The sequence below is a fragment of the Aegilops tauschii genome, chromosome 3, assembly GCF_002575655.3.
Source record: "Aegilops tauschii subsp. strangulata cultivar AL8/78 chromosome 3, Aet v6.0, whole genome shotgun sequence".
NCBI classification, from domain to species: Eukaryota; Viridiplantae; Streptophyta; class Magnoliopsida; order Poales; family Poaceae; genus Aegilops; species Aegilops tauschii.
The window spans coordinates 291,705,095-291,720,943 of record NC_053037.3 but is presented as its reverse complement, the minus strand read 5'-3'; the positions used below and the strand labels follow the sequence as shown (position 1 = coordinate 291,720,943).

Genomic DNA, 15,849 nt, shown 5'->3' with positions numbered 1-15,849 from the left:
AATTGTTCTAACACAATACCTACTGTACCATATCATTTCTACAATTTACATTGAGCAATATAAGCCACGGAAACTAGAAAACAAGCAAACTATGCATTGAAAATAGAATCTGTCAGAAACAGAATAGTCTGTAATAATCTGAACAACAACCATACTTATGCTACTCCAAAATTTCTGAAAAAGTAGGACAACCTAGGGAATTTGTATATCAATCTTGTGTAAAAAGAATCAGTATTCTATCGCGCTTCTGTTAAAAATGAAAATTATTTTACTGGGTGCAAAAGTTTCTGTTTTTCAGTAAGATCAAATCAACTATCACCGTAAGCCAGCCCAAAGGTCTTACTTGGCACTTTATTGAAATAAAAGCTATAAAACATGATTACTACAGTAGCTTAATAATGTGAACACACAAAAACAGTAAGGATAAAAATTGGATTGTCTCCCAACAAGTGCTTTTCTTTAATGCCTTTTTAGCTAGGCATGATATTCTAATGATACTCTTCCAAGCCCAATTCCGATGATAATTTTATTTATACTCTAAAAGATATAAGTTCATAGAGCATTCTACAAATAATATAGATTTACCAATATCCGATCTCAAAATATATATAAGTGAAGCACATGAAGCATTCTATAAAGCCATACTCAAAAGATTTAAGTGAAGCACAAAGAGCATTCTATAAAACCATACTCAAAAGATTTAAGTGAAGCGCGTGAAGCATTCTATAAATCAATGAAGGACTACCTCATACTAGCATGGTGCATAAAGGAAAAGAAGGAAAAATAAACTCAAAAGACACATATCATGTGAACAAAACAAAAACCGAGGTATACCGGTAATTGTTGAGGAATAAAGATGGGATGCCAACCGGGGCATCCCCAAGCTTAGATGCTTGAGTATCCTTGAAATATTTTAGTTGGGGTGCCTTGGGCATCCCCAAGCTTAAACTCTTGCCTCTCCTTATTCTTCTCATATTGATAACTCCTCGGTCTTCGAACAATTCATCCACACAAAACTTAACAAAAAAACCATATGAGATCCGTTAGTATAATGGAGCAAATCACTACCTTTAGGTACTGTTGTAAACTCATTCCAATTTCATATTAGCATTATATCTGCTGTATTCCAACTTCACCATGGTTCATACCTCCCGATACAACCCATAGATTCATCAAAATAAGTGAACAACACATAGAAAACTGAATCTGTCAAAAACAGGACAATCTGTAGCAATCTGGAACTTTCGTATACTTCTCTAACTCCAAAAATTCTAAACATTAGCACAAATAGACAATTTGCAGACCAGTACTGTGTAAAAATTTCATGATTTTATCATGCTCCAATAAAAAATGAAAATTCAAATACTACAACAAAAGTTTTTGTTTTTTCTGCTGCACACGCCAAACAAGCAATTTAAACATCCTAAAACCAAAACTTGGCACATTATTTTTATAATACAATGGATATATACAAGGGGATAATATATTTTTTAGAAACTTTCATGAAATTTTTTACATTGTTTTCATGAGCATGAACACAAGTGTTCAAGGTCGACCCTCACTTCTCTAATGCATAACCTTCCAGTCACTTCTCTTTTTGAAAACGTTTTTAGGCATAAGAGGCAAGTAATTCTTTTTTGTATTTTCATTTCTTAATTTTTTAGTATGTTTCGCCCACAACTAAAGAAAACAAAAACAGAAGGAAAAACAAAATCTACTTAGTGAAGAAAGCAAACAAGCACACACGAGAATATCAACCCCACACTATTGCTCCCAGGCAACGGCGCTAGAAAAGAGCTTGATAATCCCCAAGTGCATGGAATCATCCTAGCAATTTCCAAAGGTGGAAGTGATAAATATGGAGTGTCGAACCCACAAGGAGCTAATGGTAAGATCAATATTCTCTCAATTCCTATCTGTCACTGATACGACTCTACGTACACCAAACATTTGCTTCCATCTAGAAACGAGAAATAAAACTACACTGTGGGTATGAAGAAGATAGTTTTGCATGATATCGGAGAACTAAAATATAAAAGTAGGTGTTGTTAACATAAAGTTAGAATATATTATAATAAATTACAAATAGCGAGTGTGGAATAGTGATGGATCGGTGTGCGGAATTGTCCTAGGCAATTGTTAACAAGATCGGTAGTCGTTATTGCAATTTCACATGAGGGAGAGGCATAAGCAAACATACTTTCTCTTCTTGGATCATATGCACTTATGATTGGAACTCTAGCAAGCATCCGCAACTACTAAAGATCATTAAGGTAAAACCCAACCATAGCATTAAAGTATCAAGTCCCCTTTATCCCATACGCAACAACCCCCTTACTCGGGTTTAAGCTTCTGACACTCTAGCAACCCACTATAAGAGAATCATGAATGTATTCAATACCCTACAGCGGGAATCCTTCACGTGTGCGCGATACGGAAGGCACCACAGGACATCACCAAAATAAAACATACAACTCAAACCAATCTAGATCATCAATCAACCCAAAGACAAAAGAAATCTACTCAAAACATCATAGGATGGCAACACATCATTGGATCATAATATGTGGCATAAAGCACCATGTTCAAGTAGGGGATTACAGCGGGGTGCGGGACAGTGGACCGCGTAAAAGAGATGAGGATGGTGATGAATATGGTGATGTTCATGAACACGATCACTGCGGCGATGGTTTCCCCGGCGGCACTCCGGCGCCACTTAAAGAGAGGGGGAGAGTGTCTCCCCCTTGTGCTTCCTCCTCCATACCCCCCTAGATGGGGAGAGATTCTCCCTCAAGTCCTTGGCCTCCATGGTGATGATGGCCCCTCCGGGATCCTCCTCCATGGCCTCTGGTGATGATGGCCCCCTCCGACAGGGTGCAAGAGAGGGCCTAGATAGATTTTTCGTGGCTACAGAGGCTTGCGGCGGCGGAACTCCCAATCTAGGTTTATTTCTGGAGGTTTTGGTATTTATAGGATTTTTTGGCGTCTGTCTCACGTCAAGGGGGTCCACGAGGCAGTGGCAAGGTAGGAGCACCCTCCCGGGGGTAGGGCACGCCCCCCTACCTTGTCGTCGCCTCGGGACTCTTCTGGTCCAACTCTTGTGCTTCGGGGTTCTCTTTTGGTCCATAAAAAATCACCATAAATTTTCAGCACATTCCGAGAACTTTTATTTCTGCACAAAAAACGGCACCACGGTAGTTTTGCTAAAAACAGCGTCAGCCTGGGTTAGTTAATCAAATCATACCAAAACCATATAAAATTGTTGTAAACATGGCATGAATACTTCACAAATTATAGATACGTCGGAGACGCATCACCCGGCCGCACGTTCCATGCCGTCCTCGAGTACCTCGAGGGCGGCAACGATCCGCCGCTCGAGTACCCGGCGGCCCCGGTCCCCCGCCGGAGTGGCGGCCCATGGCTGCCGAGGAGAATGCTAGGCGGGTCCTCCTCCTCCTCCCGATCCTCCTCCCACTCCTCCGGGTCGCCAGCGCTCGTCAGTGTCAAGGTCGAGCCCGTGGAAACGCCGCTCGGTCAGCGCACCCACAACGCCCGCATTGTCATCAACGAGGGCGGACGTGCCTCCTCCTCGGCCCCCCCCCCTCGCCACGTTAAACCGAACACAGAGCCTGGGCTCGCCGCCGTGAAGAGCGAGCCCAATGACGCGCTCGACGACGAGGCCGCCATGAAGTGGGCGCGGGAGGATTGGGCCCAGCTGGAGATGGAGCGCCAGTGCCGCGCCCTGGAGGAGATCTCCGCGCGCCGCCGTGGCCGCGAGGAGGGAGGAGTAATCATGCTCGAGGACAACGACGACGACGCGCCGCCGCCGGCTAAACCAGTCCGCCAGGGCGACCCCGGGCAGGGGTCTAGCAGGGACGGCCCTGTGAAGAAGGAGAAGGAGGACGACGGCGGCGGCGACGACTACGCCGCGTTCAACAAGTTCTTCGGCATGTAGGCACGAAGCCCTTTGTTTTCTTTTTTTAGTAGATTTTATGTTTTCTGTATGTAAAGAACTGTGGAACGCCTAAATATCACCGAATCTATGTTGTGTTTGCCGAATTTTGGCCGAGTTTCTTTTTAAATATGTTTACAAAAAGGGCGTCTGGGGGCGGCGGCTGGGAACCCGATCGCCCCCACGGCGAAAATATCGTCGGTTCGCGCCAAGCAGCGCTTTTTCTAACCCCTTGGGGAGCGAACGGCTGGAGATGCTTTAAGGCCAGCTTCCTGGAATGGCAAAAATAGCATCAGTGGATGGATGGCTCCCCCCGCTCCCCCCGCGTCGGCCCCGCTCGAGCGACTCGGGCGGGATCACAACCCTAGCCGCCGGGGGCTTCCCGTCCTTCCATCCCTCCCTTTGCTGCCGCCGAAGGACGCTACCGGCCTATAGCCCGGGGGCTGACGGCGGTGGCGGGGGCCTTCCCTCTCTCCTGTGCCATGGGGGCGGTGTGGAGCCCCGCGGTGTGTGGTGGCACGGCCGATCTAGCCTTGGTGGCGTGGCGGGCCTACCTTGACCGGCGGCGGTGCGGCGGCCGCCTCGGCCTAGGGCGACGATGGTGGCGGGTGCGGCGGCCGGCCCTGCTTCGGGCAGCGGCCTTGGCTGCATCCAGCGGCGGCGGCCGGCTCTGCGGCGAAGGACCATCTGACCTCAAATCAGCGGTGGCGGCATGGAGGGCCTGGTGGTTGGGTCGGCGCCATGCGTGGTTTGCCCTCCGGACAGATCTGATCTGGCCGGTGCGACCTGCTCGATGTGCGGCGGCGCAGATCGGCGGCGACCCATGCACACGATGCTTGATGGAGGTTCTTCGAGCGGATCCGGGTGAAAACCTCGTTCTCGGCTTGATGCCAAGACCGGCGTTGGTGGCACTCTGTTGTGTCATTACCTTCTTGAAGGCATCGCCGTGGAGAAGCTCCAGACCTCTATCCCCTCCCTCCGGGGGAAACCCTAGATCAATAGATCGGATGACGGCGGCGCGTTGATGTCGTTTCCTCGTTGGGGGCGTCATTCTTGGAGGCGTACATGGGATCGAGGGACTAGTGGGCGGCTTATTTGGTGGAGCGGTGCTTCATCCTACACATTGATGATGGCGGATCTCGGCGGCGTGGCGCAGTGGAGACTCGGCGCCCGATGCGCGGTGATGGACTCGCAGAGGAGGAGGTAGTTGTCTGGCGTCGATGGTAGAGTGGCCTGACAAGGTAGAAGCCTCAATATCTGCTCTGAAGACGGACCTATGGAAGATGGCGGCGACGACACATGTGAGTGTGTCAGATCAGTTTATGCCGCAGACCCGGTATGTGGCTCGGCTGGGGCTTCTGGCTTTTGATGATAGGCTTAGGTGAGTGGTCTGGGTATTTGGCCCAGCTAGCACCCCTTCATCATATGGATAGGAGTAGTGGCATACGTTGCCAAGATGGCGGATTCAAGCATATTGTTGTAATACTTTGTAAGGTCCTCGAAAATAATCAATAAAGTGATCGTATGCATCTCCCAGATGCAGAGGCCGGGGGTCATCCTCCTTTTCTATAAAAAGCAGAACAAGAGAGGAAAAAGGGAACGCTTTTCCCGCTCCATCTTTCAGGGGAGATATGGAGGGAGAGGAATAGGAGGGTGTTCCAACAGGAACCCATGGCCGAGGGACGAGATCCATCTGTGGAATCTAGCATAAGCCGGTATCCCCTTTGACCCAGGTTGAGTTCTTAGGGCCGAGGTCTTTGTAAGTTTGTTTCTCCTTGGTTTTTCTTTCTTCTCTTTACTTTGGTGTTATGCTTCTAGCCCGTTTGTTCTCCCTTCTGATCAACTAGTAAGCTTGCATGTGCAACGAACGTCTCAGCTACAATACATTAATCTAGGCAAATGATTCTACCCGGCCGACCGACAGAGCTAGCCGGTCGCGTGTGGGGTCGTTGGATCGTGAGAGATCGTGTGTCTCCCGTCGTGACCCGATTCACCATCTTTCTCATCCTCTTGTTTTGATTGCTCTCACCATCTTATCCTCCCATGTTCACCCGTTCCCTCCCCTTGCTCCACACCTCCCCCTAGAGCTGCAAGCAGCAGGGGCGAGGTATACATAGGCGAAGGTAGAGGCAGCGGACGCATGGGGAGGCGGGACGCGGAGGTAGGGGGCATAATCAATCCCGTGCACGGGGGAGGCGGACGAAACAGGGACGTGAAATCCATGGTTGTAATCGCTAAAACTGGGCTGCTGCACCGGTCCAAATTTGGGCCGATCGGCCAGCGCCTAGCTCGGCCCTTAGTTCTATCGTTAAATAGACCTACTTTTTTGAAAAAAAATTAAATCTCATACAAAGTACGTATAATACCTAATTCCAAAGTCATAAAAATGACTGGAAATGTTGTGTTTAGGAATTAAGATGCCCACGTCCACTGCTTAGCTACTATGAAGAGCATTGACTAATTGGTAGAATATCAATTCCGTGTTTCAAGAGGCAGTATATGACGTCATAAATCTATGAGCCAATCTATCTAGATTCCAAACTAAAATTCAAGTACGTACAAATGTTTTACGTAGGCAGATCAAGGAACAAATCCGAAGATGAGTGCTCTGCTTAGCAACTATGAAGAGCATTGACTAATTGGTAGAATATCAATTCCGTGTTTCAAGAGGCAGTATATGACATCATAAATCTGTGAGCCAATCTATCTAGATCCCAAACTAAAATTCAAGTACATACAAATGTTTTACGTAGGCAGATCAAGGAACAAATCCGAAGATGAGTGCTCGTTGTGCTCTAGCTGTAAACTATACAGCTAAAAGTATATGATCTACATGTCAAAAAAAGTACTACCTCCGATCCATATTACTTGTCGCTGAAACAGATGTATCTAGATGTATCTTAGTGTTAGATACATTCATTTGAACTACAACTAATTTGGATCGGAGGGAGTACATGATCTGAAGACATGGGCTATAAACTGATTGAGAACGACACTTGAACAAAAACAAACGGAACCGAAGGGTTTACCTTGATGGAAAAGTGAGTCAAAGAACATGAATATGGTTGAGCGCAAGATGGTTCCTGGCCTGGACAAGAAGAAATCAAAGGAGAAAAAATGTGTTTTCTCGGCTGAGCTATCCATCTAAATTTTAACTCACTTTTGCAAGTGTTGCATCTAAAATGTGTGAAGGTGGCTAAAATTGGGAAGCAAAACTTTTGATAGCTCTCGACAAATCAATATCACTCCATAGATGAGAGGTTTACCAATTCCTGCAATTGATAAAGATAGACTAGGCATTCAGTCGTTCACCAGAATCATCGCCAAAGTCCTTTACAGCCATTGACTCTGTTAACCTGACCAGGTAGCTGACGTGGAGAAAAGCAGAGTGTTTATGAAACCAGATGTAAAGTGTGTAGGATAAAAGATTATTAAATCATGCTTTGCATCATCACAACAAAATCTTTTGTAGTACCTTATGAATACGAAATGCATAAAATATGAAACACGCGAGAATACAGTTGCAAGTAATTTGATTTGAACAGAAATAAAGATCCCCAACTTACACTATGGTTCCAAACATAGAAATCCCAAAGAGGAAGATTTTGGCCCAATCCTCCACCTCTTATGCCAAACTGATTCAAGCAGGAACTGAAGTATTGTATCTCTAGCACAATCAACAGCTAATACCAAATTTTGAACTACAGAGTCAGAGTGCTAAATCACAAATTAGTGCATGTCTGCAGCTGCACAATTTCCAAAAAAAAAATATGGTGGAGAGATGAGTTACGTTCTTGCTGCTGAACTCTGCGTATTTTTTCACAGAGCATTGTGCCAGCTTTCTGTCTTCGTGGTGCTTCTCAACCCCCAGCTTAAGGTCTGTACATGAAGGAGAAGCATGGAAAGTAAAGGGGAGAACTGGAGGTAAATAAATCAAAAGGATAAATAGTTCACCATGGCTTGGGGCGACGATGGTGTGGCCACGGAGAAGAGACCAAGCAATAGGGCCTAAAAATCCCATATATTTACATGACAACAGGACCTGGCTAGATCCATCTCCTCTTGGAAATTATCTCTTGATTTGGTGAAGCAATGAATTATGAAACTGACACCATAATATTTTGAACTAAAGTCAGAAATCATTTTCCTCTCTTGGCTAAGTAAAAGGAAGCTTGTATGTACAACAGTTGTTTCACCAAATAACTGATATCATCAAGAAACCTTTGTTTCTATCGTGTTTTCACCTGCATACATGATGCATAGCAATACGCCATTACATAAGAACCAGAGCTTGAATTTACATGAGTCCATTACTCTCCAGATCTAGGCAATGGCTCCTATAAGTGTGCAATTCCTACAATGCAGTTATATTCTAGACAAGGTCCTGATAAAGAATTTGATTACTACCAGGATAAGAAGGTGCTAATGATTAAAAATAGAAGGTGCTAGTGAACTAAAATAGTAGAAGGTGCTAATGATTTCATGTTTGTGAACTAAAATGCAAAAGTTGACACAACCGTTTTCAGACGAGCATTGACGCAAACACTTGTTGGGCACACATACAACACATCTGATTACCTGAGTCAACACGCACGCACAACACATATGCCTGCCGGCCGTGCCCTTAGTCATCCATCCAATACGCATACCACGTCGGCATCATCATGCACGCTCAAGCCAGAATTTGTAGGGGGCATTGGACACTGAGGCAGCCATTACAGGGACAATCGAATGATTACAGTCGGCCTGCTATAATGTGCACCAGAAATCAGGCTTGCTCTATAGCCATCACTGCCGCGAGCACAGTTAGCCGCCGCTCGTGCTCTGCCTCGTCCTCATGCCCAATTCACCGGCCCGAACGCTCAGCTTCAGTCCTCGCTCGCGTCCGTGGGGCAGTAGCCGAACGGCGAGCGGCTAAGGAGACCCGCGTTCATGTCCGTCGGAAGCAGACGAGAAGCGGCGAGCGGCGGCACCGACGGTGACCCACGCCCGCGTCCGTGGAGCAGCGGAGGTGGAGCGGCGGGGGTGGCAGCAGGGAGAAGACGACGTGGTGCGTCATGTGCTCAGGGAAGAGCAGTTTCTTTTTAGCTGAGGGAATGGCAGTTTGATGACAACGAAAAGGGGTATGGAGGGATTAGTGGGCAATCGATGGGATGAGTGGGATCCGTGGCTTGTTGCATTAAACACTAGTGGTTGGGGCGCCCCTCGCGGCGCCTCCTGAGCGGAAACTTTGCAGTGCCAGGTAGGTCACCGCACTTTTCAGATCTTTTTTATGCTCTGGACGCACATGTGAATGCAAGCATTGCTCATGGAATTATAACTAAAATCCCTTAGTGCTGACCAGAGCCTGCCCTGGCGCACATGTGACAGGATCAATAGGTTGGAAAAATAAGATACAGCAACAGCACACATTCATAAAATAGATCAAAGCTACAAGCACACAAATATAGGAGGATCATACTCCCTCCGTTTCAAATGTCTAAAGGCCATGAAAAAGCTCTGCTGGGTCCTGGAGTGAGTAAGACGTGCTGCTCTCCTTGAGGCACTTGGCCACCAGGATCCTGTCGATGCGGTCGTCGCCAATATACACCGGCAGGACGTCATCGCTTCAGTTGTGTATATCCTGGAGAGGCACAACAACAGGCAGAGTGTCAGTGCCATAATTATTTACGACAGATTTTTACGACAGTGATCTGAGATGCAAGTGAATATATATAAATGTTGCCTGCGTACCTAACGATTCATTCAGAAAATCCAGAGCCTTGCCCTTGTCCCATGTAATGTTTGTTCTTTGGTTATCAGCAAGAAACCCAACAACTCCATTCCAATTGGATATTACCGTTCATAGTATTAATATATCGTCCTCTTCTCCTTGAAAACCATCAATAGACTTGACGTGCACATGAAAGCCATCACATGTGTTGTATTTTTTATCAAGTCTATCTTTAATAGCGTCAACTTGAGACTATACGAAGAGACCACACCAATGCTGAGCGCTTTGCCTGTACTTTTCCAACCTGCAGAAAAAATTAAACTGCTAAGTCTATACTGATCTTTTGGGGTCAATTTTCCATAAGGCTAGCAAGAGAACTTTCTTTAGCAAACTGAAGTTGATTTTGTATCAGCTTACAATTAACACAACATTACTTTTCAGCTCTGAAGGTAAAAACAAACACTATCAAAAAGTGAGTACATGTAGTGGCCAACAACTCTCATAGAGCTATGTTTCGTCTTTCATGCCATCTACTTAATGTTCACAGTTTTGCAAATAAAAATGTAACATTATCTATTAAACAAGGAAGTAGATGACAGTGGACTTGCTGACAAATATACATAGGGAACTGAATTTTCATAAACCCAGATTGACGGAGTTAAAAAAACACAAGGTATACACAGGTAACAAACTGGATTGTTGAACATAAAATATTGCGCGATCACTTTTTTATCAACCAAGATTATGCAACATTAAAATACAAGAAAGGAGGACACTATAAGCTTCTAAAGATGCCAAGTTATATCAGCGAAGTCGCTTAATATGAAAACAAATCAATAACTACCAAGGACATCGAGGCAGGATATACTAAGGATGCAAGAAAAGAGAGGGCTCAGCTTAGACATACATCTAAAGATGGTTTGGATGAGGTGCAGAACAACAACAACTTCAACCATGTTTCGTCGACTGTTTCCTGTGCCCTCCTTGTCTTCCCTCCCATCCGTGACATTTACAAGAGTGTAGCTGCCATACAGGAGGCATATATAATCCTTGTCATAGCTAGGAGACAGGACATTTGAACCATGTAAAATCTTCCTGTCATAAAACTGAGCATTTGGAAAGAGGCTAATGCAAGGAATCATGCAATACTTTATATTCAGCAAATGTTTATCAAATTTCAGTCTATCTCGCTTTTGTACCTAGAGGACAAAGTCGTGGCCGAGGGTGTGCATCTTCATTCCCTTCGCCAGGCCCTGCAGACGGAAGGGTTGGATCGAACAAACAACACACATGAATCAGCTGCGGTTGTAGTACGCCCACTAGTTGTCCTCACACATCCTCCTTTCTTCTCAGCCCCACGTTGCCGGCACCCAAATCCTTCCTATCCGCTCCCAGGTAGGAGAACAATGGCTCCGTAAGTTTGTAGGAGCTTCAGCAAGTGAATGAAACAATAAGAATTTTAAAAAATAGGCGTGCAAATTATAGTAGATAAAACAGAGCAACCCAACATTGTTGTATTTATGGATTTAGATCTGTCGGAGTACGGAGCAAGTATATAGAAAAAACAAGAACACAGCAGCTGAGTTGTGTTGTTTGATACATGTGAATCATCGAATTTGATCATTTCATGGCACTGAAAATATTTTTAAAAATACCAGCTAGAGACCTGACTATAGAGAAATGAAGCTCACTTCAAAAGAATACCCATGCCTGATCATTGTAGAAAGAATAACAAAATACGAATACAGTGATAATAGCACTCATTTCATGTGATAAAAGGAAAAAAGAGAAGCTTCCCTGATTTTCATGGCTACATCACTAACTTTCAGGATTTGAACCTCAACCTGTTATAGAAAGCCCACATCCCAGTTTGTATTACACGATTCGCAAATCCAAATACTTTCTTTGGTATGTATGCAGTACATTTTACAGATCACACGACTACTCCACAATCTAAAACAGAGAAACATCTCATAACTCATAAGTACAAAGTAGATGAACCAAGAGCAACCTATATATCATTCCTGTGAGAAATAACTAAGCAGGGATTTATCGGAAGAAACGATAAATGACAGCTGATAAGAGTGCTGCCTTTCAATTTCTTTGGCAAATGCTTCCAGAAAGAAATAAGAAAAAGCTATATTTATTGTGCCCTACATAGCTCAATTAGCAGAATCAATATAGATCAAGTTCGTTTGGCCGTTTCATCCAAGTTTCAAACTAAATTAATTTAGACAACACAGAAGCTAATACCTGTGTATGAGTAGCAGCTCATATCTCTGAATGCTCTTGCAACGGCTAGCTGCCCATCAACTCATGGCACATCTTCTGCAAATGATACATGTTTGGAATTGAATTAAATTAATTGTACAAACATGGCAAGACTGGAGATATGTCTATTACCACCAAGTAATAAAGTGCCATTACAATATTCTCCTATGAGCGATGTAGAAGGAATGATGATGTGGGGTAGAATATATAGTCATGAGTCATGACATATTATTTCAGATCAGACAAAAGAGGAAACATCAAAGAAAATCAAAGAGAGCAGTAATGTTCATTCCTTGCTGCTGTTTAAATAACCTGATAGAACTAATCAATCTTTTTAATGGCTGTAACCAACAACTATTGCTATAGTAAATCAAGACTAATTTTTAACAGCCGCTAATTTCCAGTATAGATTAACAATCTTAGTAATCCAAAATAACATCACACAAACCCATATATGTGGAATAATATAGCAACCTATTGATCTGCTTGTCCGCCTCACCCTTCGTTCTGATTATGTGTACTTACAACAACAGTTTAGTTGCTTCCACTAATCAAAGTGATTGATTAATGTAATGTTGGCACAAAAAATGCACTAAAGAGTTATCAAGTAATACATTGAGATTCGCTTCAACTGTTGACCTTCTCAACTTACTGACTTGCCTCATCATCCTATTATGCCAGACATAGTACAGTTACATAAAGAATTGATGCAAGGAGAGTGCAAAAGCTCTGGCACAAACACATATCAGTATATCACCGACCATCGGCTGCAGCTCGTCCAACAACCTTTATTTTCTTAATAGTACTAACTAACAAGGTGTAGAGACACATTAATCTGTTCATCACCGGTTGGTAGAGAAGGGGGGGGGGGGGGGGGGGGGGGTACAGGGATCCAAGTACTGCAGAGAGGAAAAGTGTGAGCGCACCTGAGGGGGTGAAGATCCAGTCGATGGTGGCCGCGTCGGTGATTACAAACAGGAGATGGGAGATCGGCGCCCTTGCCCTCGCTCGGTAGCCGATCCCCATCGCTACCTCCTCGTAGCCTCCACGAACACTACAAGACTCCTCCGCCGGAAGCCGCCTGCCGATTTAGCTGGATCAATACGCCGCCATCGGCGAGGGTGCGTACGGCCTCCGTCCCAGTTGCCGCGCCGATCCGAGCCAGCGTGGGAGGAAAGGGAAAGGTGGGGAAGGGAGGGGGGAGGAGCTGGCGGACGGACGGACGGACCTGCAGGGTGTGGGCCGGGAGCTGCCAGCCATGCTTCCGCGCCATGGTGCCCTCTCCTCCGGTCGCCGGGTCGCCTCCCCGGCGAGGCGCGGCAGGCGGCGGCGGCGGCAGGCCAGCTCCCCGCTGCTGTTGGGGTGGGCTGCGTGCTCTCCCGCTGGCGACGCTCATGCCGGCCGGTTACATGGGAGAGAGGTCGCGTGTGTGGGCTTCAAACCCGAGGGGTGTGGCGGCGGAGGCGGAAGGAGAGGGTTATGCGGGAGAGGAAACGAGAGAGGGGTCAAATCCCGAGCCGTTTTTACCTTCGCAGGGAAGGAAAGGATCCATCGCAAATTTGGCGTTATCTGCGGGTGAGATATCCAGCGAAGCCCCTCTCACGTGAGCGCGTGGGTCCAGCGCCGACGTGGCTAGCGCGGGCGTTCGCCCTTGATGCGCAGCTGAATGTGTTTAATTGGAAGGTCTTAAACCTTTAGATCTTACCCATAGACGGCTGAGATTATTTGGATCTACCCCTCTCGTGTTTTTATAGGGATAGTAGATAGATGAATTTGATAGGTCCACTACCAACATTTAAAAAAAGATAAACGAGCACGGCCATGCTGCCACCAGACACCATAAGCCAGATTTGCCACCACACCCATTCATTATGCACCATCCGCCCATCTGTTCGCAGCCATCCGCAGCTGCTACCCTGGCGATTGTTGTGTTGATCGTCCCCGCGTCGCCAAGCTCCGACCAACCACAGCCTGCCGTGTCATGCCCCTTTGTGCATGTGCGTCACGACATCCATGAACGTTGGATTGGCTTCAGCTGAATCCTTCAGCTGAATCCTTCCTGAGGCCAACTCTAGTGCACGACCCCAAACGGACGTTCGCTTTGATCTGCTTTCGTCCGTTTGGGACGGCAATGGAATCTTCCGTGTCTGTTTGGGGCCGTTGCCGTGTCAATGCGTCCAACGCGCGGCCGCACGCCATATCATGTCCGGGGTGGACGTGATATAAAAGATCCGCAAAAACTAAAAGAAGTGCCGAAAAAATTAAAATAAACGCAAACATAAAAACATAAAACATAATTAAACAGTCATCGCGGCCCCGTTCCACAGTTCATAACATTAACATAATTAACATTAAAAAAACAAAAGAAAAGCGTCGCCGCCCGCACGCTGCTACCGTGCCCGTCGCCGTCTCCTCACGCGTCGCCGTTGTCGTCCTCGTCGCCAATGAGGTCGATGTAGGGCGACAGCGTCCAGAGGTGGGCCGGTCCCTGGAAGGCGCGAGGCTCCTGGAAGGTGGGAGGCGCCTGCACCACCTCACCCCGTGGCGACGTCTCGCGCTCCGGTGACCGCGGCTGCATAGGGCACCAGTTGACACCCCCCACGCCGTCGGCCATGTCCGCGGGCGTGCACGACTAGCTCCACCGCTGGCCCACCAGGCCGGGTGGAACGCGGCGACAGGCTGCTCCTTCCTCACCTCCTCCTTCACGTCCCTCATCTCCAGCTCTGGCACGGCCAAGTCGCCGCCGCAGAGAGGGCAATCATGGTCTCCATGCCCTCCCATTGGCGCTCATCATGCCTGTTCATGGAGTCTTCCATGACACGTTGAAGGAGTCGGGCCTCCTCCTCCTATGTCATGCGAGGAGATGGTGGTGGCGAGGGAGAGGGCGAAGGCGACGGCGTCGGCGTGATGCCGCGCACCCGCGTACGACCGCGCACCTGGGGAGAGCTCGGAGCACGCGCGCGGTGCTCTAGACGTGGCCGCCGCGGCCCCGATGAGGTGCCGGCAAAGAAGGATGCGCGCCGCGTGCCGTGCTCGTCCTGAAACCATGTGTCCCACAGGGCAGAGTCGACGGCGTACCTGGGGTCGTAGAACAGGTCATCTGGCAGGAGGCGGCACCGGCGTTCGATCTCCTCGCGGTGCGCACGGCCGCTCGTTGAGACCGGCGGGATCGGCACCCGATCCGCGGACAGATGCCAGTTCTTGGGCAGGTGAACATCGCTCCAGGGGAGCGGCGTCCTCGTCTCCCAATAACGGCGGCAAACATCCGCGTGGATGTAGTGTCGATCGCGCTCGCCGACGGCCGTAGTGGCGATGGAGAATGTGGGAGGCGCGGGGGCCCTCCGTGCGGGTGATGCGGGCTCAGCTTTGACGTTGCGGCGGCGGCCCGAGGACGAGCCAGCCGCGTGGTCGTGCGCCCACTTATGGCCGGTGCTCCACCACACCATGGCTGTCGATGGCCGGCGAGCTCGAGGAAGGGGAAGGGATAGCTAGGGTTTGGGTGTCGAGTTTCGAGGAGGCAGCAGCGATCGGAGTGGGAACATGGACGGCGACCGGTCCACGGCTTCCCATTTAAGAAGGACGCCTACCCGCGCGCCTGGGCAGATGACAAGTGGGGCCGACCGCGCATGCACATTTATGTTGGACGATGGGAGGTAGGTGGCCGCCTGCCACGCGGCCCCGACGCGGACGAGCGGCGCATTCGTTTGTTGTCCGCCCGGACCCAAACCGGGCGCATGTTTGCACCCGAAATGGGTCGGGCCAGACACAAAACGGACAAGATGGGTCCAGGCCGCCGCGCGCTGGGCCGTGGGGTCTATCCGTTTTGCCCCAAACGAACGAGGCCGGACAGGATGGGGTCGCGCGCTGGAGTTGGCCTGAATATGTGATCCTCGCCCAGCGCCTCCATTGGCGC

General features: G+C 47.8%; 1 long non-coding RNA gene across 7 annotated transcripts; it reads right to left on the bottom strand.

Moving 5' to 3' along the window:
* Positions 1-9,242: 9,242 nt before the first annotated feature.
* Positions 9,243-13,486, bottom strand: LOC109778646 (uncharacterized). Of its 7 annotated transcripts, none has more exons than XR_006672154.2 (7): positions 13,165-13,486; positions 12,863-13,017; positions 11,919-11,993; positions 10,865-11,094; positions 10,573-10,771; positions 9,686-9,969; positions 9,243-9,575 (listed from the first exon to the last, which is right to left on the bottom strand). It is a non-coding gene; the product is annotated as an uncharacterized lncRNA (long non-coding RNA). The 7 variants fall into 7 exon arrangements; XR_006672152.2 differs by having other exon boundaries at positions 10,573-10,760; positions 13,165-13,431; XR_006672155.2 differs by having other exon boundaries at positions 10,573-10,756; positions 13,165-13,431.
* Positions 13,487-15,849: the final 2,363 nt, after the last annotated feature.